Source organism: Canis lupus, chromosome 22 (assembly GCF_048164855.1).
Source record: "Canis lupus baileyi chromosome 22, mCanLup2.hap1, whole genome shotgun sequence".
NCBI lineage: Eukaryota > Metazoa > Chordata > Mammalia > Carnivora > Canidae > Canis > Canis lupus.
This window is the reverse complement of record NC_132859.1, coordinates 12,679,276-12,707,183: the sequence shown is the minus strand read 5'-3', so window position 1 is coordinate 12,707,183 and position 27,908 is coordinate 12,679,276. Positions and strand designations below refer to the sequence as shown.

Sequence of the window (27,908 nt, the reverse complement as noted above, 5' to 3'; positions counted from 1 at the left end):
TAATTTCACTCATGTGGAATTTCAAAAAACAAATGAACATAGGGGAAGGGAAGGAAAAATAAAATAAGATAAAGACAGAGAGGGAGGCAAATCCTGAGATTCAACTCTAGGGACAAAGGGTTGCTGGAGGGGAGGTGGGTGGGGGAATGGGGTAACTGCTGTGATGGGCATTAAGGAGGGCACTGATGTAATGATCACAGGGTGTTATATGCAACTAATGAATCACTAAATTCCACTCCTGAAACTAAAAATATACTATGTTAACTAAATTGAATTTATGTAAAATCTTAAAAAAAAAAAAAAAAAAGAAAGGCGGGGGACTTGGAGGGTTAATCCAAGTAGAAATGAACTGATCATGGTACCTAAATTACATACAACTTTGAACCACGGTAGGAACTCAGCATATCAACAACAGATACTAGAACCAGTGAGTATAAAAACAGAACCTTAGATTAAATCCAAGTACAGAGGAGACAGAGTATTTTTGAGCAGTTATGTGCCAGTATAGAAGTACCCATTATTTATAACCAGCGTTTGTTCTGATAGCTTAAGTCCTATGCTGTACTAATTGTTAAAAAATCTTGAATGGTCACTTAAAGCTTATTTATTCCTTGGGAGAGAACCATGCAGAGTGCTATCAAATTTAGTAAGGGAGTTAGGGGGAAGGAAGCAGGACTGAGGTGAAATGGGGTTTAGAACTAATAAATTAGAATCAGGGAAATCAGAATTGGTAAAAATTAAGCTAGAAGCCAATCGGAGAAAGTGATCTTACACTTTGAGTATCATATATTATTTGAAACTTGCTTTGAGTGTCACATTTGGAGACAAGAAGAAATAGGTGGGTTGGCTTAAAGTATAGGATATGGCAAAAAACTAACAATATAGCTACATCTAATTTATACTTGATTGTGTTTCCATGTTTTTGGAATTTGGAGAATTATTTCTTAGGTCATTTTTATCTTTTAAAAACATTTCAAATTGATCCTATTAACATCAATGAAAACAATTCTATAATTTGCTTTGATACTTTGGGAACGGTTGCATTACAAATGGAGAGGTTTCTTTGGGGGGGGGGCATTAATTAGACTAAATTCCCTAAATTGTATAAACTTCCTGGTCTTCTACTGAACTCCTAGAATGCTTTTAGCTCATACCAGTATCCTTCCTTTTGAACTTCTACGTTTCTAAGATTTTGACACCCCATAGGTAAGATAAATGGATTTTTTTATGGGGTAAGATAATGATGATAGGTTCAAATTTCAACCGTCTTGAAAGGTTCTGGACATCTGTTTTGCAAACCAATGCCAGTATTTTAAAAACACTTAATAGAAAAAAAATTTAATTTGAAGTACCTGGAGCAATTTCAATTATTTAGTGAGCATTGCTAAATGATTTCTTCTGAGAGATTGGGGCATTTATAAGAAATGAAAGAAGAAAAAGAATAGAAGAAAGATAGAAACTAAAAAGAAAGAAGCAGATATTACTATTGCAAACAATTTATAAAACGTGAAATAGCCAATTCTAATGCCTGATACTTAATCCATATACCTGATAGTTATAAAAATTAATATAGTAAAAAACTTTTAACTGACACATCCCTTTTACAAACTTGAAATCCCACAGTTAAAGAATTTCAAATGCCTGTCAAAATAGTGAAAATGGTATATGTAACCACTCTTAGATTTACATGGCAGGTTGTCTAAACTATTCCAAGGTGTGTGCCTCTAACTATGCTTTCTTAGTCTTTCTTCAATCTCATTTATGTTTTAGAGAGCTACTAATGATATTTGGTAATTATGGATAATTGATGAGAAAGATGCTGAGGTAATCACTCAGGCCAGAGGTATAAAAACCTCACTTCCCTATGTCACTGTGGTCTTCTCTTTATCACACCTGAGTCTTTATTTTGCTTTTGGCCTCTTTTTTTTTTTAAAGATTTTATTTATTTATGACAGACAGAGGGGGAAGTGGAGACATAGGCAGAGGGAGAAGCAGGTCCCTAATGAGGATCCTGGTGCAGGACTTGATCCCAGGATCCTGGGATCAGGGTTGGAGCCAAAGGCAGGTGCTCAACCATTGAGCCACCAGATGTCTTGCCTTTGGCCTCTTAATAGCAGTTCATACCACTGTTGAAAGTAAGCATTTTATTTGAATACAAATTACCTTGAATTATGAGAAGCATCATGAAATGACCTCTGTTCCAGCACAGAAAGTGAACTTCTAAGTCCCTGAGTCTGTGCCACTGACCCCATGTCAGGTGATGCCTTGGAAGATCCAGCAAGGCACAGTTGAGCTGGCTGCTAGCCACGGTTTTGTCTGGCTATGTGGACCATTGCACTTACAACAAGTATGTGTCTTTTATACTGCTCTTCACTTTTGTATTTCCTTCGATTTTTAAAGTACAATTCTTCTACTTTGTGTCTTAGAAAAGGAGATACGAATTTCAGGATGTCAAATCACTACAAAAGTGAAGAAAAACCTTACTTGAGACATGAAGGCTGGAATAAAAGTGAATGAACTCACTTCAAGTTGTCTCATTTGGGTATGAGTGTAATTTTTTAGAACAAGGGGAAATATTTGAAGTGAGAAGAAAATGCTAAGTCAATTCAATTGCTGATGGCATGAAAATGTATTGGCTGAGCAATGAGGTGGAAACATATGCAATTTTGTGGATGCCTGGTCAGAAAATACCTATGCCTCCAAAGTTTAAAGTCTAAACCAAGCAATGAATTTCAGCATAGGTGCTTGAGTCAATAAAGGAATGGTGTGATTGCTTCCAAAAGGGAAATTGTTGGCTTCGTGTTAGCATTTAAGAGAAAACTTGAAGCACAGCTCTAGAAGTAGCTAAGATTTTTTTCAGAAAATTTTGTTTAGGTCATTGAAAGAGAAGGCAACTATTTTATTTACATTTAAAACTGATGAAAGAGGACTTTGGGAAAGCCAGGACTGTGGCAAAACTACATTACATTATCAAGGAAGGAAAAAAGCATTGCTGTTTACAGAGCACATACACAGGACCTTGTTTACAGGAGCTCAGCAATGCAACTTCATTGAAAGAGAAGAGTATGGAATCAGGAAAAAAAAAAAGAATCTCCATGAAGAGATGTGACTATTGTTTACTAATGGATTCCAAGTGCCTAGAACAATCCTTGATATGTAGCAGGTATGTAGCACTTACTGTAGCATTTACTGTAGCTCAGTAAATGACCGTTAAGTGAAATTTGAAGCCTCAGCTAGTCTAGTCCATATTTAAAAAAAAAAATCATAGCAGCTTTATAGTGTTTCAGGTGATTATACTGTATGTTTCTAAAATATACATTTGTTTTTATTTTTGCCCTATTTTGTAAGTACTTTTTGGTATTTCTTGAGTTGGTATGGAATGACTTTGCAGACACTGAACCTGGCTGGGTTCATGACATGGTGTCTAGAGGAAGGAAAAGGGATTAACTTGTGAATGCTATACTCACGACTGTCCTTTATAAAGCTGTTAAGTGTGTCTGCAACTATTCACTTTATTTTTTTCTTTCTCCATCTTCTTTTTCTCAGGGGCTTCTAAAGAAACCATCTTTATATTTCCTTTTAGGTTTCTTTCCCTTTATATCATTCAATTTGTTAGCTGAGACCTGCTGAACACCTATGCCCATCAACCAAAACAAACCAAAAAAAATTTTTTAAAGCCAGTAAAAAAATACTCTAATGATATTTAGGATACAATAATAGTCTTGAAGATGTACTAGAATATTGTAATGCGTATAGCAACATAATATAATAGCAGTGGCACTATCTTCTAACAACATTGAAAGTCACTGGATGGTACTTTAGACTCTAGAGATACCCATTTTATCTCCTCTGTTTCCCATTGAACTCCTCTGCCAGCAGTGGAATTGAAGCTACGTTTTCAAAATTTCAACAATTGTATTTTGGTTTCATTTAGTTTTGTTATTGCAACCGTATATGAATCTATTTTAAAATTGGAGAACTATAGAAATTCAGCTACTTCCTTAACATATTTTGTGTAACTGCCAAGAAACCAAGGCATTTATTGCATTGTTTCTAAGGAATAAATGGACTTTGGATCACATTCTGCTTATAAATAAGGGGCTGCCAGTATATTTAATAAGAATGGAGTTTATACCAGATGCTACATGAGAAACATTAGATGGAAAATTATAGACCATGTGATTTTTGCTGGGCTAGATCTCTTAAGTAGAGAAATCTTGATTTGCTTCCTTCTTCTGTCACTGTTATTCTCAGTTAATTTTAGGTAAGGGTTTTTTTTTTTTTTTTTTTTTTGGCAATTTCCTTGATTTCTGGAAACCCTGAATTTTAGAAAAAACAAAGCATGTAGCTCTCTTTTCTCAGATTTATAGAGCTTTAAATTAAAAAAAATCTTTCGAATTCAGCATACAAGTTAGATATTTCATTTTATTTCAAAGCAATATAGTCTCCTTATTTGCTGAATTAAGACTGGTTTTTATATTCTTTGAAAAAGAAATTAACTTTAAATAAAAAATTCTCATCAGAAAATTATCAATATTAGTTTAGACTTAATAATATAAGAGAATGTATATCTAATATATATTCTTCTATTGAATTATCAAATATATATATGTATATGTATTTTCAAAGGCATATTACTACTGATGCTCACAGATGGCCATGTTTTAAACTGCCCAACTTTTATAAACCAAGCAGGAGAGGATCTGGGCCGAACCCAGAGTGAAATTAATGTGTGAGTATTGAAAATAAATTATCAATCTCTGATCAGTGTTATGAATTTTTATCTTTATCTCTTTCCATTCACATTGATAATCAAGACCCTTCTATGGTATGAAAGTGACATAATCATTTTGAAATGATTACATTTCAGTATGTTAACACAAATATTTCTGTTTTTCTGTCTCCCTGAAATATGCCAGGTGTACCTTCCCTTTTAATGCCTTCAACCACTTTCTTGAACAAAAGCAGAGAGAATAAGAGCCCCTGGCCTTTGTGTGTTCTGTGTGTTTATGTGCTGAATGGTAGTCAACCGTATAAATGATAGCAGAAACCTCCTTTTGGAAGGTCTTTCATCTCTGACAGTTTATTGTAGCCGTCACGGTTAATTTTATTATTGGCACTCAGGCATAAACCTAGTGAAACTGCAGCTCCATAGTACATTTGCACCTAATGACTATCCTGGGAATTCACAGTTCTGTGATAAATAGCACCTTCCCCACTTTGATGACTCAGGGTGGCTTGATTTCTAAAGCACTAACACTGATGAACAATGGGCATTTCACAGTTTTGTTTATTTCCCTAAAGTAGATCAAAGTGGATTCGATTCACACTAAGCAGTGATTCATACTAAAGAGACCTGGAAGGATCACCTGACCAGAAGATTTGCAGGAGTCAAGAATGTGATGTGGTTGTCAAAAGCACGTGTGTTTTGGACTGTGTTAGTAGAGCCAGTACACTCGTCAAGTCACTGATCAGATCATTGGAGCCCGGGTCAGACAGAGCAGTGCCTCACTGTAGGAAAGGCATTGGCAATGTTTCCAAGATTGCTGAGGAATCTGGAATGAATGCAGCAACAGGAAGCTTTTCTTTAGGGAGCAAATTTACAGTCCATAATGTGAAATCCCTGAGAAGTGAGCAGAGAAAATGCACTTTCAAAACCATGCTTTTTCTGGCAAGTGAGTTGCTTGTTAGAAGCTAGATGTACCACTTCATTTACTGACTCCAAAGAAGTCTTAAGAGTTGATATACCCACCTTGTGACTTTGTTTACATATCAGGGGGAAAAAAAAAAAAAGCTCACCTACCATGTATTATCCTCAATCAACATTTTGACACTGCCATAGCAAACTTTCTCAAGAGCTTGGAGAGACCAGAATGGAAAGACCAATGTGGAAGGTTTTTTCCCCCCAAATATTAACCTTTACAAAATGAAAAGGAATTTGAATTTAATGGCATAGAAGTCTACATACAAACCCCATGTGTGTCTTATGTCCACAAGTGCTGCTCAAACCTGAATGCTTCCAGGAGGAGAGCCCACACTGATCAAGAGAAAAACCTTTGGCATTTTCTACTTTATAATTAACTATTAGATTTCTTGTAATTATTTACATTTTTTTGCTTTTTCATTGTTTTCTGTGATAAATGTCAATTATAACTTTGCAGAAGTGGGGAGTGGGGCAGTTTAGAGTTTTCACACAATTGTGCTTTAACATTTCTTTAAGGTTTCTTATGCCTGCACCAAATTTTTTTCCTCATTTTTATCTAGTTAAAATTTCACTAGCTACAGTAATAATATAGTGACTTGATATAAAGTATTCAACATAAGCTCAATTATCCTCAAAAAGCATATATTTCCTGAACATATCAAGGAGTTTTTCTTCAGTATTTGAGATATCAGAATGGCTTCACTGGACAGTGTAATACTTGATGCTATATTTGGTACATTCTCACTAATATGTAGAACCTCATTTCTAATAAAAATTTAAGAATAACAAGACCAAGAAAGTAGATGGTGCTTTTAGATACACTTCTAATGAATTGGTCTTTTCAGATTACAGTTTGAATGTTATCTTTCTGTAAGTATACCTTTAGTTAGTGGAAAAAATACTCAGTGTATTAATAAATTAGCTTCAGAAATATGAGGGTGGCAAAATATTTTAGATGATTCAAAACACTTAGTGGAGCATCAAATTAACATTCTCTTGGTTTATAAAGGAACCATGAGTAAGTGCAGAGTGAAATTATTTCACCTAATAATGATACTGAATGCTATTTCTTTTGATTAAAGTTTAATCGTTTCCTATTTGACAGTTTGAAACAAGTGGGCATGGATTTTTCATTCTTTATTAACTCAGGCCTGATGAAATGACTTGCCTTATGCTAGAACCTATTCTACTTGAAAAAAAAATGCATGTATAGTTGTGGTATATTGCCAGGAAGGTTATGGTAGCCAAACAGCCCACTTTCCCTCCATTTTCTGAACCAAATAGGAAAAAAATAGTGTTATATGACATAGATAATCACCAAGCATAAGACCTGTACAATGTTGTGGAAAAATATATTTACCAGTAAAAAAATATAAAGAAGAACAATGGTAACTTGTGAATTATATTAGGCCATATGCATTCATTATAAATACATATGAATAACCAAATGAAATTTATCTGTAGGAATCCAAATATAACATTTATTTACTGGCATTATACTCAAAAAAAATTTCAATTAGGAAAATTAAAAAGATTTTCTCGTTATGTATCCACAGTGATCAATAACAGGTCACCAATTTGTCTTTGCTGTAGTTTTTTTTCTTTCTTTGCTGTAGTTTTAGCATCACATTTGAGATAATAGGTTCACAGTGTGTCTGAGGGGTGGCCCCTTTAGAGTGATTTACATGATGGCATTACTATATGAAGTCTCTGTATGTAGCTCAGGGGCAGATTACTAGAGTAGATCTTTAGAAGTTGGCTAATCAGTTACTGACTCTAGGTGACTTATGTTACCAAATTCACAAGGAAATCGATCAGTTTACCTGGTTGCCTAGTAGTTAATTAAAATGAGAAATACAATTTTCATAGAGACCAGAGGAACTAGTGTTGCCATAAGAAAGCCACATGGGAAGCCAAATTAAAGCCAGAATATTGCTTGCTTGATGAGCAGTCAGAGCATGAGGAGCTTGTTGCATGATTAAAATAGCTCATAGTGCCAACTTAGTATAACCCAATGCATTTGCTGCTGTCATTAGGACTTGGCTGCCATAGGAGCCTACAGTTTGATTTTGATGTATTAATACGACCAATACTTTGCGTTGCAGCCAGCTTGTGAACTGGGAGCCACTCTGCTTCCTAGGGGTGGCTTTTGCTATGATTTTATTACCTCTCTTAGGAACAGATTAACTCTTAAAATATTGGAGGATCCTGCTGATATTCAGTAGCACAACATAGTGAAAAGAACACAGATACTGGGGTCAGATCATCCTGTGTTTGAATCCTGGCTCTATAGTTTACTATTCTCAGTTTTTAACCTCTTCAAGGTCGAGTTTTCAAATTTGTAAAATGGGAATCATAATCTCTGTTCTTGTTAGGATTAAACGTCATTGATAGCAGCTCGATAAACAATAGACAACATTGTGTGGTATTTAAGAGTATTGGGTTTGGAATCAGATAAACCTACCTTTGGTCCCAGATCTACCATTACTTTCTTCTCTTTCTAAATATGACAATAAAACTTCTGCCTCACAGAGTAGTTTTGAAATTAAATGAAATTAAAAAAAAAAAAGCATTTCTCAATGCTTAATAAACGGTAGCTATCAATTTAAGTGATAGTACAGGGATCCTGGGTGGCTCAGTTGGTTAAGCATCCAACTCTTGGTTTCCACTCAGGCACAGGTCATGATCTCATGGGTTGTGATCAATCCCCAAGTTTGGTTCCCTGCCCAGCAGGAAGTCTGCTTGAAGATTCTCTCCCTCTGCCACTTCCACGCCCCTCAAATAAAGAAATCTTGAAAAAACTAAGCGATAGCACTATCCGTATTCTTTCCATTGCTAAACATTAACAACACTCTGTAATGAATATGTGTTAAACCATGATAAATTACAAACTAAGTACTCAAAGTTTTTCATGAGTGTTTTTCTTTGGTTTGAAAGTTTTCACTGTTCTTGTCAATTCATCTGCCAACAAGCTTAGGGGTTATTGAAAGTGATTACCCTTGAAATGTATGGATCTTTTTGAAAGGGACTCAGTCACCTCTCCTTGTTGAGCACAGCGTCCAAACTGTGCGAAGAAGGTGGCTAAGGCCTCAGTGACTGTAGACTCCAGAATTGTCCCCCTCACTACAGAAGCACTCATTCTGGATGAGGGGAATCTTCCATCTTGTTTTCAGGACTCTTTTTATTACTAGGATTGTTTAGAAAATGCTGATTTTCTTCAACAGCAGTCTGGCTATATCTTCTTGGAATAACCAGAAAACATTTCAAAAGGAAAAATGAGAATTTATATGTAGGGAAACATCTTTCAGAGAACAGATTATGGTGGTCACTCTTCATAAAACCTGAGATGAGACCAGAGAAATTAGGATGAGATAGAACTTGCATATGTGACATTGTGTAACTGCTATAATTTGAAAATATGCTGAAATATGTCTATAATGCCTAATTATAATAATAAAAGGGAGACTTTGCTGTAGGCAACTGTACAAAATTAGAAAAATATTGAAAGAGAGAAGTATTTTCTAGCTTTGTGTCTCATGAAACCATAGGGTGTAGTGTGGTTGTTTAGTAGACACTGCAGAAGAGCAGTGGGAAGTAATTGTCAAGTGGCCACTGGAATTTGCCTGGAAAATTTCTGTAGGTGATTTCTGAGGTATTAAGTTAAATTCCAACCTAGCATTAAACAGAGTGTCTAAGAATTCTTGCAGTTATTAAAAACACTAGTGTACGAATTTCAAAAGGCTCAAATGCAAGTCCCAACCAAAATTCTGATTCCCCACTCCCTGCCACAAAGTTGCTTTCCTCATAGTTTTCCCATGTTAGTGGTGTCAGCCAAAAATCTTGTATTTATCAGAGACTTCTTTTTCTCACATCACAGATTCAATCTGTCAGGAATCTCTTTTAACTCTCCTTTCAAAATATATTCAGAATCCACCACTTCTTGCTCTCTCTGCTGCTATCACCCTGGTGTAAACCACCGTTCCCTCTCACTTGGATTATTGCCATAGCCTCAGAGTCTTTCTGCTTCTGTCTTTGTCTCTTAGAGTTTTTACTCTGCATAGTAGTGATCCTTTAAAACCTGTCAGATCATGCTACACAAAACATTGTTGATGGCTTCTCTTTCCAATCAAGCAAAAGCCAAAGTCCTGAAAATTACCTGCAAGATCCTCTATGATCTCATTCCCCATTACTTCTCTGCTTCATATCGTATTACTTTTTGTATGTTCACTTTAGTCCATCAACACTGAGTGCTCTTCTATTCTACTATCTACAAATCTGTCAATTCTAGATTATTGTCACCCAGAGAAAAATCATGGTGGAGTTAGATTTATAGATGTTATAGAGTCGGTATTCTGGAAAATTAAAATAAAGATCTACAAAACCACAAATATTAACAGTCTGTGAATTTATAATTAATGACAGAATTCTAGACTATACAAAATGTAGCTGGGCTATTTGAAAAAGGTAATTTTAGAATATTTAGAGGAAATATGTTACAAACAAAATATTCTTATTAAAATGTTTTGATAAATGTTTCTGTTGGAAAATATTGTTGGAATGAAGCTATTAGCAATATTTGGGTAAATGGGTAGATTAATGAAATAGCAAAAGAAAATACTTGTGCACGGAATGGATATCTAAATTTGTAAGTGTGATGCTATGTAATAGCTCTAGTCTCCAAATTGTCCATATTCCTAATGAATGGACCATTATGTTAACTCAGTTTTATACTTTTAATTATCTCAGGTGTTGCTTTTCTATAATTCAAATACAATCATGGATATATATGTGTGTGTATATATATATATATACACACACACACACACACACATCTATATGATGCCTTCAAAATTTGATATGCTTTTTTATCTTTTATTTTTAACAAAAATGAAAACAGCTTTATTGTACTAGTTTGATGGTATACATAGCTCATTTTATGTACCAAAGAGAATATACCATTATTAGGAAGAAAGTAAAGATCACCTGAAATCCCAACACCTTGTGAAAAACCACCATGAACCTTTTAGTGGCTCTTTTAAATTCCATGTAGGAACTTACAGATTTATATTCTGACATATATACATACATGAAAATTTACACATACATGATAATATCACAAATACTACTTTTTTAAAAAAAGATTTTATTTATTTATTCATGAGAGACACAGAGAGAGAGAGAGGCAGAGATACAGGCAGAGGGAGAAGCAGGCTCCTTGCAGGGAGCCTGATGTGGGACTCCATCCTGGTCTCCAGGATCACACCCTGGGCCAAAGGCAGGCACTTAACTGCTGAGCCACCCAGAGATTCCCACAAATACTACTTTTATAATCACACCTTCATTCATTTTTTAGTTAATAAATCCTTCCTTCTCTCATCCAAATTTCCCTTACTCTACCTAAAGAATAGTAATAGCCTAGTGTGTATTCTATACTCTTCTTCATATTTATCTAAGTATTTAATCACAAAACACACAGTCATAAACAGATACTTTTGTCATTGCTATAAAAAAATAAAGTTGTACTCTTTCTTTGGCTTTTGCAGTTTGATCCACACATATTTGAAATCTCCAGGTGAGCCAGTAAAAACTTAATTTGTTCCTTTCTCTCTCTCTCTCTCTCTCTCTCTCTCGGGAAGATTTTATTTATTTGAGAGAGTGTGAGTGGAGGGAGGGGTAAAAAGGTGGGAGGGGAACAAGCAGACTCCACACTTAGTGCAGAGCTTGATGCAGGGCTCCATTTCACGATCCTGAGATCGTGACCTGAGTGGAAATCAAGAATCTGACACTTAACCGACTGAGCCACCCAGGTGCCCCTTAATTTATTCTTTTAAAATTCTGAATATTTCATAGTATAAATATACAATAATTACATAATTATTCACCAAATCCTCTATCACTTTGTATACCTTTTATCCTCAGCTTCTTTCCTGCCTTCATTAAAAATTTCACAAGAAACATACACGTGTATTCATGTTATGTTGTTTTTGTTTTTATGAAATAGATTCACAAAAGTGTGACTTCTGGCTTTGGACTTATCAAGTTGGAAGGTGGTGGAATTAGACCACTAAGAGAGAAGAATTGCAATGTAAAGATCCTTCCTATATACTTTCAAGATTTTATTTACCTATCATAGTGGGAAAAAAAGATAGTTGAGGCTATGAGAGAATTCTGAAAATATATCACCATGCATCATATCTAAGTAAAATATTGGAGAAAAGGCTGTACAAGACAAATGAGTCAGAACAGAGACCTCTGATAAGGTGAAGTAGAAAGGAAACTGTGGTGAATGATCAATCTTGTAACATGTATAGTTAATTCTAAATGGAAAGTGATAGAATGACTGTGAATGTCATGGTTAAGATATAAATAAAGATTGAGACAGAAGAGACATACCACAAGGAATACACTGAAACTAAAAGTCCTAAATTATTTCAGCAAAACTTAAGAGGAGGGTGGGGGAAATTATGATTACTAATATTTTTACACATGATGCAAATATTTTTCCCACTCTGTCATTTCCTTTTTAACTCTCTTTATAGAAATTTTATTTTGGTTGTCCAGTAGTTTTTAACATTTAAATGATCAAGCTTGTAATTGCTGTGTTTATTGATTCTGAAATAGGTCTTAAAAGATGTTATTTTCTACCCCATGACTACTATATTTCTTAAAATTACTCTGCTTTCCATTTTTAATTGTAAGTAACAAACTCATGGTTACCAGAAGGTTGGTGAGTAGGAGGATGGGGGAAATCTGTAATGGGGACTGAGGAGTACACATGTCCTTATGAGCACAGGTGTTGTATGGAACTATTGAATCAGTGTATTGTATGCCTGAGACAACTATAACACTGTATATTAACTAACTGAAATTAAAACTTAAAGGGTGCCTGGGTGGCTCAGTTGGTTAAGCGTCTGCCTTTGGCTCAGGTCGTGATCCAAGGGTCCTGAGATAGAGCCCCATATCAGGCTTCCTGCTCAGTGGGGAGACTGCTTCTCCCACTCCCACTGCTGTGCACGCTCTTTCTCTCTCTCTCTCTCTCTCTGTCAAATAAATAAATAAAATCTTAAAAAAAAAACTTAAAAAATTTCTGTTACCATGTAGAACTTTTTATTTAAACAATCACCACTTTAATGCAATTGGAAATTTAGTTGTATGTTTCTACTCATTTTTTTCCATAGAGAAGAAAATATGTATATGTATAAACAAATAGAGGAAATTAGGAAAAGATCAGTGAAGATGATCCTGAGAATTCTTTTTTTTTATTTTTATTTTTTTATTTATGATAGTCACACAGAGAGAGAGAGAGAGAGGCAGAGACATAGGGAGAGGGAGAAGCAGTCTCCATGCACTGGGAGCCCGACGTGGGATTCGATCCCAGGTCTCCAGGATCGCGCCCTGGGTCAAAGGCAGGCGCTAAACCACTGCGCCACCCAGGGATCCCCGATCCTGAGAATTCTTAAATGTCCAAGTGTTAGTTTATATAAAGGATTTTGGTGCAAAAATTTTTTTTGAATATTACTTCAAATATTTGAAAAACCACTAGTTGAGTTTAAGATTTCAAAGAATAGAACAAAGCTAACTGACCAGTTTTGATTTTGCTGTTATTAACACTACTGACAGGACCAAGAATGGAAAACCACAAAAGCAAAAGTAATGTAGGGCCTCAGCCGGATAATCAAGGCCTATAGTGTAGCAAGTAGTACTGATAGGATGGAGCTGTGATATGGTGTGATAAAAATGGCACGTTACCCCTATGATCTTCCTCCCCAAAACATATAACCTCTAATTAAAAAAAAAATCAGACAAATCCCAACTGAAGCACACTTGGAAAACATCTGACTAATACTTTTTCAAAACTGTCAAAGTCACCAAAACAAGAACAGTCTGAGAAGCTGTCACAGCCAAGAGAGGAGCCAAAAAGAGACTTGATGGCTAAAAGTAATGTGGTACCCTGGATGGGATCCTGAAAAAGAAAAAGGACAGTAGGTCAGAACAAAAACAAAACAAACAAAAACCAAACCCTAACAAAATCTGTTGAAAGTATGAGTTTTGTAAATGATGGAGTATCAGTATTGGTTCATTAATTTTAATGTATTGTTTGTAATATAATGTAATGCAGTGTGAGATAGGGAAAATTGAATGCACTATCTGCACCTAGAAACCGTTTTGTAAATTAAAAGCTGTTCTAAAATAAGTTTATTTAAAAATGTTGTAGGATTAGTTTGTGGAACTGGCCAATGTTATAATAAAGTATGAAAAGGAAACTTTGACTCCCCTTTAATGTCTTCAGTTTCCTTTGGGAAGGGTGGGCATTTGGTTAAGTGGGTAAAAATGTAGCAGCAGCTGTTTATTGCATTTACGTAAGCCAGATAAGCTCTGCTTTCAGTGAAAGTAAGAAGGAGAAATAACTGTGTTACTCTGATGAATAAAATAAGTGAATGCTCTTATTTTGAAATCAGGATGGAGCTCCTTTTTACCCACCTGCCTCTAACAAATAGAAAACACTAAAAGAAAGCAGAAGAATTTTAAGAGGTAATATGGGGCAGGGAAGATCTTTTTTTAAAAAAAGACCCAAACTTAGAAGCTGTTTTTTTTCCTGACTTTGATGTACTATCAAGTTGGTGACACAGATTGCTTAAGGAACATGATAGATTTCATAAGTTTAAACAGGTATTAAAATGATTTTCAGTGATATGTCATTTCAAAACTGAGTATTAGATACTACTACATAATCATTTCCTGGTGTATATTTCAAACTCAATACTCTGGAGCTGTGTACCAGGTTGTGTGCTATTCAGATGGATGTGAGCAATGTGAGAACTTTTTCCAGAAAAACTATAATTCAATTATTAATTAGACAACTGAATGAGGATTAGTTACATCTTGTGATGTATCCACAAACAGTATACCCATTTTATAAGTTTTCTTATAAAATGAGAATTGAGAGGGAACCCTCTTACACTGTTGGTGGGAATGTGAACTGATGCAGCCACTCTGGAAAACTGTGTGGAGGTTCCTCAAACAGTTAAAAATATACCTGCCCTACGACCCAGCAATTGCACTGTTGGGGATTTACCCCAAAGATACAAATGCAATGAAACGCCGGGACACCTGCACCCCGATGTTTCTAGCAGCAATGGCCACGATAGCCAAACTGTGGAAGGAGCCTCGGTGTCCAACGAAAGATGAATGGATAAAGAAGATGTGGTTTATGTATACAATGGAATATTACTCAGCTATTAGAAATGACAAATACCCACCATTTGCTTCAACGTGGATGGAACTGGAGGGTATTATGCTGAGTGAAGTAAGTCAGTCGGAGAAGGACAAACATTATATGTTCTCATTCATTTGGGGAATATAAATAATAGTGAAAGGGAAAAGAAGGGAAGGGGGAAGAAATGTGTGGGAAATATCAGAAAGGGAGACAGAACGTAAAGACTGCTAACTCTGGGAAACGAACTAGGGGTGGTAGAAGGGGAGGAGGGCGGGGGGTGGGAGTGAATGGGTGACGGGCACTGGGTGTTATTCTGTATGTTAGTAAATTGAACACCAATAAAAAAATAAAAAATAAAAAAAAATAAAATAAAATAAAAAATAAATAAATTAAAAAAAAAAAAAAAAGAGAATTGAGAGAACCAAAGTGAAAGGCTTCAGGCAATATGAAGATGCTATATGATACCTTTAAGTTAATGCATTTTTATTTTTATTTTTTTTTAATTTTTAATTTTTTTTTCTTTATTTATGATAGTCACACAGAGAGAGAGAGAGAGAGAGGCAGAGACACAGGCAGAGGGAGAAGCAGGCTCCATGCACCGGGAGCCCGACGTGGGATTCGATCCCAGGTCTCCAGGATCGCGCCCTGGGCCAAAGGCAGGCGCCAAACCGCTGCGCCACCCAGGGATCCCATTAATGCATTTTTAAATTTCTTACTGAGATAGACTATCCCAGTGATGTGCAACGCAGATTGTCTATAATACTACTGAGAAATAATTACATTCTTCACTACTTTCAGCAAACACATCCACCACAATTAAAACACTGGAAATGATATATGTATTTTGCTTCCATTTTCTGGAATGATATTTGCATTTTGCTTCCATTTTCTGGAAATTAATATTAACCTCTTAATATTTAAGAAGAATGTGGTCATGTAGTCCAAGGAAAATGAATGCTAATATGTATTGTTTTTATGCCCCAAATGTCATTTATTTTTGATAATTCTATAGTCCCTTGTTGCTCTCTTTGGAGAGTTCAAGTTTATTTTCCTGTTGAAGTAAATTACTCTCTGGTAAAACACTTTAAAATTCTTTTTTTTTCTTTTAGTTAGGTCATTTCTTGTTTAAGATTATTTTTATTTTAAAATAAGCACATTTCTTTTTTAAAATGTGCAAAATTACAGCTGATCCTTGCCTATATTTCTTTTGAAGTTCATGAGCCTCTATTTGTGTTTTTCAGAACTTGGAAAATACAATGACATCTGTGTTTATGAATTCCACAAAATATTTCATAAAACTATAACACCTTTTGTTATAATTATGATGCCTTTTTTTTGGTTTTCCCAAGAGATAATTTTGATTTTAAATTGATAATTTAAAATAAAAATTTGGTATTTAGTTCTAATTGTGCATTGGAATAAACTCATTTCCTCTTTTGTTCACAGGTACATAAATGCATATGATGTTCGTATTTCATTATAAAACTAATGGCCTTCCTTAATTCAGGATACTTCATTGTCTTTATATCCAGTATCCACAGTAAAATTTTATTGTTAATTTTGTGTAGCAGCAACTCCATGCTTGTTTATACACTGTAAAACTTAGTAGCCATTGAGGTGTTTATTATCCATGAAGCTCATTTCACATCTCATCTATTATATGAATAAAAGGTGAAAATAATTACATTTTTTTCTAAAATGACATTGGTAGGACTGATTGTAAGGAAAAAAGGAAACTCGACCAGGTCAAATAAGTTTACAGATTATTTTCATTTTACTATTAATTTTTGAAAAGAAATACCAGTGAATTAGTGGAGAAAGCCAATATACCCAGACCATGAGCTCTAAGCTTGAAATGAAAATATTAGCAATGGGAGCTCCATGTAAGTGAAATGAAACTTCTTTAGTTTTCTGTCTGTAGAAATGTGGTCGTTACCTATGTTTAGGGCAGATCCAAGTTCTCTGAAGCCTGAAACTGACCAAATATGAGGTGAAAAGAGCAAAAGTGTAAAATGAACCATTGCTGGAGCTTTGGAGATTCAATTACATTTCATCTGAGCTCTTTCAAGGTAATTTACCAGAGATGTATCCTGATGGCTTCCTAGATTTCCCTCCCTACCTAGAGTCTTCCACAAGTCCCTGTATCCTTGGTGATCAGAGATAGAAAGACTCCAAAATTTAAGCATCATTGTATTCAGGATAAATTTAACCTGTGCATGCTGATGATTTTTTGTGTGTTTTCCTGTGTCTCTACCTTTTGTGTTTCTAAACTTGCCTCCTCTGCTGTTTTTCTGGCCTGCCACCCAAGTGTGGGCCCCATTTGATCAACTTTATTTTTTCTACTAGTGCCAGATTTTCCATAAGTAAGGAAAAGAAAAATTGTTTCAGGAATTTGGCAAAAATATGGCATCTATATTTTTTATGGCATATGAGAATAACTGACATAATTCTTAAGTGACATTACTTCTCTTTTCAGTACACATAAAACATGACAATGTTCTCCTTCTGCAGTTGGGGAGTGGTGTACTCAGTTGGTAACCTGAACAACCCTGATGGCCATTGGGTAAATCAGCCACCCTAAGGAAACAGAGAGACCGGACACACAACCTGGGACTAGCTATTTGAAAGGGGATTTTTTCTTGAGCCGTTAGAAGTAAAAATGATTTTACAAATGCTTCTATGAGGCCCAGAGACCCAACCCAGCATTGTGACCAGCCTCCATTGTGGCTGGAGTGATTGAGGTAAGTGAACAATTTGGCCAGGTGAGGGAACTGGGAAGAGTTTCCCAGGTAAATGGAAGACTATATGGTAAGTCCTAAAGTTGGATGAAATTACGGTATTTTTAAGAGATGTTCAGCATTGTTGAATCACAAAGGATGAAGGTGAGGAAGAGAAAGATGATGATAGGTGTCAGGTGAGGCTGTGTCAGGACATTTTTATTTATCATAAGAATAATGGGAAGCCACTGAAAAATTTTAAGAAGTAAGTATGATCATAGTTTCATTTTAAGAAATATTTCAAGGTTGTAGAGAGGCAAAAGACTGGAAACATCAGGTTACAATATGTAAAAATTACTTTAAAACATTTTAGGATAGCTGATACGATGTGATATATATATATATACCAGTTAGTTGAGGCTCTATTTTTGGGCTTGATTACCAACACACCACTGAGGGTGCACAGTCAAAAGGATATCAGCTCACAATCTATCAGAAAAGGCCACAGCCACCTACCAAAAGCACTTCTCTAATCCTATGGCTCTCAACAACCAATTCTTTGCTAAGTAACATAGTGAGTGTTAGAAATATAGTGTTTATTGATGTAACCAAAGGTCTACTAATTAGCATGATGTAGAGAAAGAAAGAGATTATTAGTACTGAAAGATTGTCAAGACATGTAGAATGACTAAAGTACTTTAGACATTACCAAATGTTACCTGAACAGGATATAAAACTTTACCTCAGTATATCATTCCTTAAGGATGATACCTGAGGTTTGAATTCTGATTGATCCTACAAACCAAGCATTGGTTTAGGAATATTTCTGATTGCATTATGGTAACTAGAGGCAGTGGTTAAATTTTACCAAAGACTACGTATCTTTTAAATGTCTATAGTTTTGTCAGAATTTGGCCTGACTAAAGATTAATAGCAGATAATGAGGGAGGAGTTAATCTTTGCTCTCTGAAATTCTTTGACAGGTATTACTATCTATAAGAAAGAGCTTGGGCATTCTGAAGGGCCAGTGAGGATTAGGTCAGCCCACAGCAGACAGCATCAACTGACATATTCTCTGCTATTACATGAAGAATGAGAATGGCCTGAACAAGTAAGTTGGAGATTATGGCTGGGTTGACTTAAGAAATATATAGGAGATAAACTCAATAGAACGTGATAATGACAAATGAACAGTCTGAGGGGGAAGGAAGGAGAAAAATCATATATCTCTTTTGATCACTGGCAACTGGCTTGAGGAAGCTTCCATTCACTCAGAAAACAATAGTAGAAAAGCAGGTGTAGGAAAAGATGGTGAGTTCAGTTTTATAAATATGGAGTTTGAAGTGCCTGAAACATTCAAGCAGAATTTTCTAATGGTCAGTTAGATGTGCATATCTGGAACCATGCAGGATCTGTGCTGTGAGTAAGCTAAGGGACCCTTCTGAGGTAAAGGAAACAAAGCAGTAGAACCTATTATGGCTATCACCCAGCTAATGAACTGTGTTATTTTCGAGTCACAGATTTCTCTGATGTGGTAATACTTACTAGGAGAATATGAGATGTTATTCTGAGGTAACATCAGTGTGCAACTATACAATTTATTGTCACTGGTTAAAAATAAATTTTGTGAGAAATAATTGATATGCAGTCTCTGCAAGCTCCCAGTGTTCTGAGTCAATTTAACTAATTTTTACACAATCTAAACTATTCTTCCTGAGGCCTTTTCCCAAGGTTGAGCTAATTATACCTTGAGCTTCTTTACCTCTCAGAGTTGTTTATTTCATTGATGTGGGGTGCTTTTTTTTTTTTTTTGTCTGTTATAGGCTACTAGTGTAAAGTATAGTCTCCATTTCAAAGAGAATTAAGGATACGAATATACAGGGGAGTCCTGCTTGCAAACCTCAACTTCTAGTCTCATCTCTTTTTTATGGCCAGAATAATATAAATTCTATATTTCTCTGTTTCTCCATAAGATCTTGACAAGATATTTATTCCTTTAAATACACTGACTTCAGATATTTTATTTCTGCTCACTCTCTCTGATATACTTTCCTTTTTTGTATAATGAATTATACCTTCAGATCAGTATTACTTCCTCAACAGAGTTTGCTCAGGGAGAGTTCATGAAGAATCAGAAGAGAAAAAAGTCTCTGGATAAGATTTAAATTAAACAAATATACAAAACCCAAACCAGGATCTAAAAGCACAAAAAAGAAAAACTCCTGAAAAAGATGGAAAAGTGGCTGAGCCATTGGAGAAAATCCAGGGAAGTGTGGATTTAAGATGAAAAAAGAAGAGGAGGTTTCAGGAAGAAGGGAGTGGTCAGAAATATCAATCACTTCTACAGTAGATAAATACCTACTGCCCTTAGCTAATAGTGAAGTTAGTGCTGATATTTTTTTGAGCAATATCATGGAACAGTGTGGAAATAAGCCAGAAAGCAATTGGCTGGGGAGTTAGTATGAGTTGAGAAAATGAGTGAAAACAATTCTTAAACTGTTAGGCTCAGCAAGGGAAAGAGTGTTAGAATAGTTGTTAAAAGGGGCCAAAGTATTGACATTGATTTTCTTTTAATGCAGAAGAAAAACACTTAGATTCTATTTTGTTAATTCAAAGAAGTATGCAGAGAGAAAGAGGATGAACAGAAAGGACATTGAGTAAATAATTGATCAAATTATCTGAGAAGGCAGGAAGTTATTGGTCCTAGCGAACAGGCTGAGAGGTCAGCAATATGAAGGGTAGAGACTCTTGCCACTGTCTCATGATAAAGGGAGGGAATGATACAGCTAAATGACAAAAAGTTTTTGAGTGCTGATGATATGCCAACCATATTTCTAAGTGTTTCTCATTTACTAGGTCAGTGGTTCTGAAACTGTGGTTCTTGATTCTGTGCTGCAAAATCAGCATGCCTAGGAAATTGTTAGAAATGCAAATTCTGGGGCTCAATCTTATGTCTACTGAATCAGAAACTCTGGGAATGGGGGTCCCCTTGTGTTATAGCAAGCCTGGGTGATTCTGGTACTTGCCCAAGTTTGAGAACCACCGCAAAGAATACAATCTAGACACTAGTAGAATTTCTTTTTAGGTTAGATATTAGGAATGTGTCTATTTCACAATTAAGGAAGCTGAGGCATAGAAAGTTAAAATAATTTTCCAAAGGTCAACAGGTGTCTGGATCCAAAGCCCACACTTTCGACTCTTAGGCTATCTCTAGGAATTGCTTGCAGAATTGAGGATGAGAGGTTGAACAGTTTTCTTTTCAAATAAATTCATAATTTGTTGTTGTTTTCCCTCTAACTCAAGAAGTGGAATCACTTCCTGAGATTGAGAAGGACAAGTGGCCCACCATACACGTAACTGTTGAAGGTTGAACATGGTTTTTGTTGAAAAATGGATAAATACTTGAATGAAGCAAAAGGAAGAATTGCTATTTAGCAGTAGGTCAATAGATACTAATATGTTAGATATTAGTAATTAATATTTTAACATAATAAATATTAATAACATCCAGGAACTTATAAAGGTAATGATCTAAATGGTTTTTGCTTTAACTAGGGGTAAAGAAGTGAAACAGATTTTTCCATGATTGAACGTTTCTTAGGAAGGTGTTGCAGAAAGAGAAGCAGGAAAATTAAAGAGATTGACAAAAGAATGGTCATAATGATGGAGCATGCTATATAAGTAGGATAAGAAAGGGAGTGAATTTATAAAGGATGCGATAGGAAAAATGTAAGGATATATGGATATATAATGTAGGATATATGTGGATACTAACTCTCATGCCCTTAGCAAAATAATAATATTAAAAACCATATAAAATAAGTAGCCAGGGGATCCCTGGGTGGTGCAGCGGTTTGGCGCCTGCCTTTGGTCCAGGGCGCGATCCTGGAGACCCGGGATCGAATCCCATGTCGGGCTCCCGGTGCATGTAGCCTGCTTCTCCCTCTGCCTGTGTCTCTGCCTCTCTCTCTCTCTCTCTCTCTCTCTCTCTCTGTGACTATGGTAAATAAATTAAAAAAATTAAAAAAAATAAGTAGCCAGAGTAGAAGTTCTCAGTATAATAAAAATAGAAATTAAACATTCTCTTGAAATCAAGTTCTTTTCTTGCTTTCCATGGCATTATATTCTCCACTCCCCTTATCTGTGTAGTCACTCCTCATTCTCCTTTACAAGCTCATCTTCTTCCACTTAGCATTTAAATTTTAAATGTTGAGATTTCATAAGACTCTGTCCTTGGTTCTGTCCTCTCCTGACTCACTTCTCCATGTGATATCATCCATATTTGTGATTTCAATTTTAGATAACTCCAAAGTCTAGATATCTCTAGTCGAGACTTTGCTTTTGAACTGTAGACCCATATACCCAGCTGTTTTTTTTCTTTTCCAAAATCACCACATTGATGTCTCAAAGACACCTCAAACTCACCACAGGAAATGCAGAACATATTTTTTCGCCCATTAAATTTGGTCTTCTTCCAGAGTTTCCAACTTTACTGAATGGCACCATCATCTATACAGTTGTGCAGGATGGAAGTCTATGAGTTGTCGTTAATGCCCTCCCTTCTTCATATACAGTGCATGACCAAGTCGAGCTGATTTTTACCTCTTAAATATTTACCAGATTTGTTCTGTTATTCTCCTTTTACCCTATTTCCTGATCTCTGTTGCCATTAGTTTTTGTGTGAAGTGTTGACCATTCTCCAGAGACCTATCTCCTACACTGATCTTATTTCCATACTGTAATAAAACAGTCTTTTAAAATTTCATGTCTCTGAGGATCCCTGGGTGGCTCAGTGGTTGAGTGCCTGCCTTCGGCCCAGGGCGTGATCCTGGAGTCCCGGATTGAGTCTCACATCAGGCCCCCTGCATGGAGCCTGCTTCTCTCTCTGCCTGTGTCTCTGCCTCTCTCTCTCTCTCTCTCTCTCTTTCTGTCTCTCATGAATAAATAAATAAAGTCTTTAAAAAAAATAAAATTGCCCGTCTCAACAAGTTCTTAGCCTCTTAGGATAAAAGAGAGTGCTTCATATGGCTAGTCTAGTCCAGTATTTTTCAAAATAGGCATGTGACACATTACTGAGTCATAAAATTATTTAACGAATAATAACTTTTCATTTTTTATATCTATATATGTATGTAGGTGTGTGTATGTGCACTGATTCATGCTGTAAAATGGGCTTCTTACTGTGGGTCATGATCACAAAAAGTGAAAAGCCACTGAGCTTGTTATTTCAGTCTTTCAGTTCCTGCTTATTCCAGCTACACTGGTCATCTCTTTTAAATCCCCATTGCAGGGTCTTTGTACATTCTCCAAGCTTGAAGACATGTATGTTGCCCTCTTCACCTAGTTGAATTTAACTGACCTGAAGCCCTGAGCTCAGTCATGACCTTACTAGGATAGCCTTCATCAGGGTGAGATAAGAAAGATCAGACCTTCCTGTGGACCACACACACACACACACACACAAGACTGTGCTCTTTTGTAACATGTAGCACAGCTGAGCTTATGTATATGTGTGTGTTATCATGCAATACTTATTTCTGCAACTAGAATTTTTTTTTCATTTATTCACTAAGTACTTATTGTTTACATCAAATGCCAGTTTTCCTTTAAGATATCAGTGACCCAGCAATGAATAAGATAGGGCAGGACACTTGCTCTCATGGAACTTATCAGGGACATGAATAGTGTCTACACAAAGGAATAAGCATTGCACATTCTGATGGTGATTTGCTTGGTGAAATCAATAAAGCAGGATTAATATGAGAGACTACTAATGTACTAACTTTGATGTAGTAACCAATGAGGTGTCTTTGAAGAAATATCACTGGAGTCGAGAACTAATGGCAAGGATAGGCCAGGCATATGGATATCTGTGAGGGCAGGGCACAGGGTATATTTGCTCATCAGTGAACATGTTTATACCTGGTATATAGTATCACTGGTGATAAAAATCATATTGCTGGATAAATGAGAAAATAGATGGATGAATGAACAACTTTTCCCAGATGGTAGAATTACAGTCTCTCAAAACAAGAATGAAAATTATTTTATGATTATGAACTTGAAGACGTTGCAATAAGAAGAAGTAAGTACATACTCAGATGATGGGGGGGGTAGATAAATATGTTTTTCATCTTTCTCAGGAAGTATATAGAATTATTACTGGTAAAAAATATTCAACAAAACAAATGCAATCTGCTTTTCTTTTTAATGCCCATAAAACAGTGATTTGACAAGGCAATGTTTTTATTTTGTGAAGTCATTTGTTAGTTATATATTTGGCTTAGAGATAGAATTACATAATAAGATGGGAAGTAGATCAGAAATTAACATTTTATAACTCATTTTCTGACAAGATTATACTTTCATATGAAACAATATAGTCTTTGGTAGAGAGAAATGATAATAAGAACAGATGGTACCATTCTAAGATGAACCCTACAGCCCTTTTTAGATTTCTAAAATGATAGTCCAAAAAAAAACAACTCGAACAAATCTCTAGCCCTGTAAGTACTTTTTGTATATCCTTCAGATGGGAAATATTACAAACAGGCTAAATACAAAATTATGAACTAATTACACATTTTCTGTATGTTTCTTACACAAATATACCTAGGTTTACCAACCTGTTTCTTTTTTTTTTTTTTAAGATTTTCTTTATTTATTCATGAGAGACACACAGAGAGAGAGAGGCAGAGACATAGACCGAGGGAGAGGCAGGCTCCTCCCAGGGAGCTTGATATGGGACTCAATCCTGGGACCAGGATCACGCCCTGAGCCAAAGGCAGACGCTCAACCACTGAGCTACCCAGGCATCCCTACCAACTTGTTTCTTTTTCAGAAAAAAAGTTCTGGGCAGGAATTCTAGGACTGTTTTATTTTTTGTTCATTTTCTTCCCTCAAAGCAATATGGGGGGGCGGGGGCGGGGAATAAGTCTACCTAGGGATTATTTTTGTTGACTTCAGAAAGCTCACTGAATGGGTCACCTCATATCTTCAAATCTGAGACTAGTAATCAACCTCTTCATTCATTGTTAGTTCTCTAGAAATGAGGACACATTAGTTTGGCAAGAGCTGTACTCTAATTAACAGAAAAAGTAATACATGATGAGTATACATAGGCTAATTATACCTGTATACTTGGTTCTATAGAAATAATTTGAGCGATTCCATTCTGAGATTGTGTATTACTACTTTTCACTTAAGGAATGGGAAATGGAAGGCTATACTTATTTTTTTCCTCAATAAATATTTTTTCAATTTCCAATAACCTTCCACCTTCCACTGCAATGAGAGCTCTGAGAATCAATAGATTAAAGCTATAAGGAAGGAAATGACAATAGTAAGATAATTAGTTCTTTATTCAAGAAGTCCTTTGACTGTTTCCTGCTTTGAACCCCAAGGATGAATAGAGGTTAAAAAATAATAATTTCTTTGTTTTTGTTTATTTAAGATTTACCTTTTTTGTTCTAAACTTAAGGTTTTTTCCCCAAAGATGTATTTATTTCTAGAGGGAGGGAGAGAGCGAGCATGTGCATGAGTGGGGTAGGGGGCAGAGGAAAAGGGAGAGAGAGAATCTCAACTAGACTCCCCGCTGAGCGTGGAGCTCAATGCGAGGCTTGATTACACAACCCATGAGATCTGACGACCTGAGCCGAAATCAAGAGTTGGATGCTTAACCAACTGAGCCACCCAGATGTCCCAAGACTTAAGTTTCTTTCAAGAGATGGTAATGTGCTGAAACAAAGCAAGAGCATTGGCAATATGCAGGCAGAGGCATATTGGTGTGATTATGGGATTAAGATTGTAAAAATACCTTGTAGGCACTAGGTTCTGGTGACTATAATAACAAAAGACAACATTTATTTAGGTGCCACTTAATTGTTAGAAAGATCCCTTGTGGGCAGCCCCGGTGGCTCAGCGGTTTAGCGCCGTCTTCAGCCCAGGGCATGATCCTGAAGACCTGGGATCGAGTCCCACATCAGGCTCCCTGCATGGAGCCTGCTTCTCCCTCTGCCTGTGTCTCTGCCTCTCTCTCTCTCTTTCTCTGTGTAAATAAATAAATAAATAAATAAATAAATAAATAAATCCCTTGGCATAGGTCCTAGTATTATCCTCTTTGTATAGGTAAAGAACTTGGATCACAGAGAATTTAAATAGCTTATTTAAATTCACATGACTAGTAAGAGGTAGAATTAGTCTAATTCAAGTTTGTTTTAACACTAGATTGTCTCTCAATATGAAATGAAGTAAAATATAGATCTACTGAAGAGTCACAAATATATTTTACAAATTCATGCTACCTCTTGGTTACTCTAATACCATGCCCTAGATTCATTCCTTGAGTCAGAATATCATTTATTTGATTATTTAAAAAATGTTGTTATATCCCTATATTCTATTTGCTGCATCCCTATGACACTGGGAATATAGCAGTATATAACAGAAATATTTATGTATAGATGAAGTTTATATCCTATAATGTGTGGAATGGCTTATTTAACTATAATCAAGTCCTAAAGAGGTAGTGCTTGTTATTATTTGTAAACATTGATAAAACTTTATGAGTAAGCACTGAAAATACTTATGGTAGATGCAAACTGTGTAACAGATAGACTCATAATGATTTTTCAAGGGACATATTTATGCTATCTACTCTCTCTCCCCATTTTCAAACTCAGTGGAGAATCTGCTCCTTTCTTCCCATTCTCTGGTTTGGCATGTGCTCTTAAAGGGATTTGGATAACCTGCTTCCCTGGCTACAATAATTGGAATGAATGCATAGTAACTTAATTTCCTGACCAAACTGATTTATCCATGGAAAAGGCATGTAACTCAAGTTGGGTAATCAAAGGACTTTGCTTAGATCTGTAAAGCTCGTCTTAGCAAAGAGAAACTTTTCTCTTTGCGCTCAAAATCCAGCATGTGAGTGTAAGGGCTGCTGGTGGTCCTGGTGCTAGTGAGGGTAATCATCCAGAAAGAGTGAATTTTGACACAGAGAAAAGCAGAGATAAGAGGTGGGATGAAATAAATAAGTCCTGAAAGCATTTTGCATATGAGAGTCTGACTCTACTCCTAAGGCTTTACAGAGATTAGAACCAATAAATTTACTTTTTTCACCTTCTTTCTTCTTGTATCTAAGCAAACTCAAGTTGGATTTCTGTGTAAGTTAGGGGTTTAATTGCAGATAATACATACCAACTTCAACAGATTAAGGAGAAAGTTTCCAAAGAATATTATAAAACTATTGAATCTCTGGGCTGGCCAGAAGCCACATATCTAGGATCTGGGCCCCATATCCTACCACATACTTGGTCTGCTGAAGATAACCTCAGCTGCTGTCTTTGGATATACCCACTGTAGGTTTATAGTTGACAGTAGCTTAACTTTGATACTCCTCCCTCTGGAAATTGGATGTCCCAGTTCCCTCCTTTGGCAAAATAGATTCTTCACACAGTGTGTTTCTTTGTACCCCTAACTCCCAACTCTGCATTTGGCAGGGATGCCTCTGATGACAGAAATTAAATGCCTTTATCCATACTGTAAAGGAGGCTGGGAAAACGGACATTGGACTTTTATGGTGAGTTTTAGGAAAATACCCTAAATAGCAGGAAAATTTTCAGACATGTTTGGTCACTAGAAAGAATGACAAATATCTACTACAATAGATGTCACTTACATTGAAATATGTCTTTGTGATTGAGCTTATGGATTGAATGATGTCCTCAAAAAGATAACTTGAAGTCCTAAGTCCTGGAACCTGTGAATGCAGCTTAATTAGAAATAGAACCTTTATAGATATAGTCAAGATGAAGTCATACTGGTTAGGTGGGCCTGATATCCAATGTGAGTGGTGTCCCTATGAGAAGAGGGAAATTTGGACACAGAAACACAGAGGCACAGGGTAGAAGGCCATGCATAGATAGACAGAGATTAGAGTGATGCATTTCCAAGCCAAGGGATATAAAGGATTGTCAGATACCACCAGAAGCTCTAAGGGGCAGGGAAAGATCCCCTCTGAGAGCAATCATTCAGAGAGAGCATGGCCCAGCCAAAGCCTTGATTTCAGAATTCTAGTCTTTTGACATGTGAAAAAATACCTTTTTGTTGTTATAAGAAGTCACTAAGTTTGTGGGTATTTGTTTTAGTAGCCCTAGAACATTAATATATAGCTAGATAGCTAGATAGCTTCCATAAGGAAGCCAAGCATACCTCTGGAGGAGTAATTAGAAGCAGACTCTAAGGCAGTTTAGTGGGCAGAATGTTTATC

At 36.0% G+C, this 27,908-nt stretch overlaps 2 long non-coding RNA genes across 7 annotated transcripts in view; one reads left to right on the top strand and one right to left on the bottom strand.

Moving 5' to 3' along the window:
• The window catches only part of LOC140613892 (uncharacterized), a 195,920-nt gene that overhangs the window by 133,323 nt on the left and 34,689 nt on the right, over positions 1–27,908 (top strand). The window contains exons 9-13 of one of the 6 annotated variants that reach the window (XR_012014799.1): positions 2,205–2,347; positions 2,427–3,163; positions 4,630–4,732; positions 18,622–18,749; positions 27,139–27,218. This is a non-coding gene — a long non-coding RNA (uncharacterized lncRNA). Of the gene's footprint in view, positions 1–2,204; positions 2,348–2,400; positions 3,164–4,629; positions 4,733–5,304; positions 5,862–11,247; positions 11,277–11,705; positions 14,623–18,621; positions 18,750–27,138; positions 27,219–27,908 lie in introns of those variants that run through there. The other 5 variants (XR_012014798.1, XR_012014794.1, XR_012014796.1 and 2 more) reach the window with 5 other exon arrangements.
• The window catches only part of LOC140613894 (uncharacterized), a 31,211-nt gene continuing 8,402 nt past the window's right edge, over positions 5,100–27,908 (bottom strand). Inside the window, exons 2-3 of the long non-coding RNA XR_012014800.1 lie at positions 27,318–27,398; positions 5,100–5,623 (exon numbers count right to left, since the gene is read on the bottom strand). This is a non-coding gene — a long non-coding RNA (uncharacterized lncRNA). The remainder of the gene's footprint in view (positions 5,624–27,317; positions 27,399–27,908) is intronic.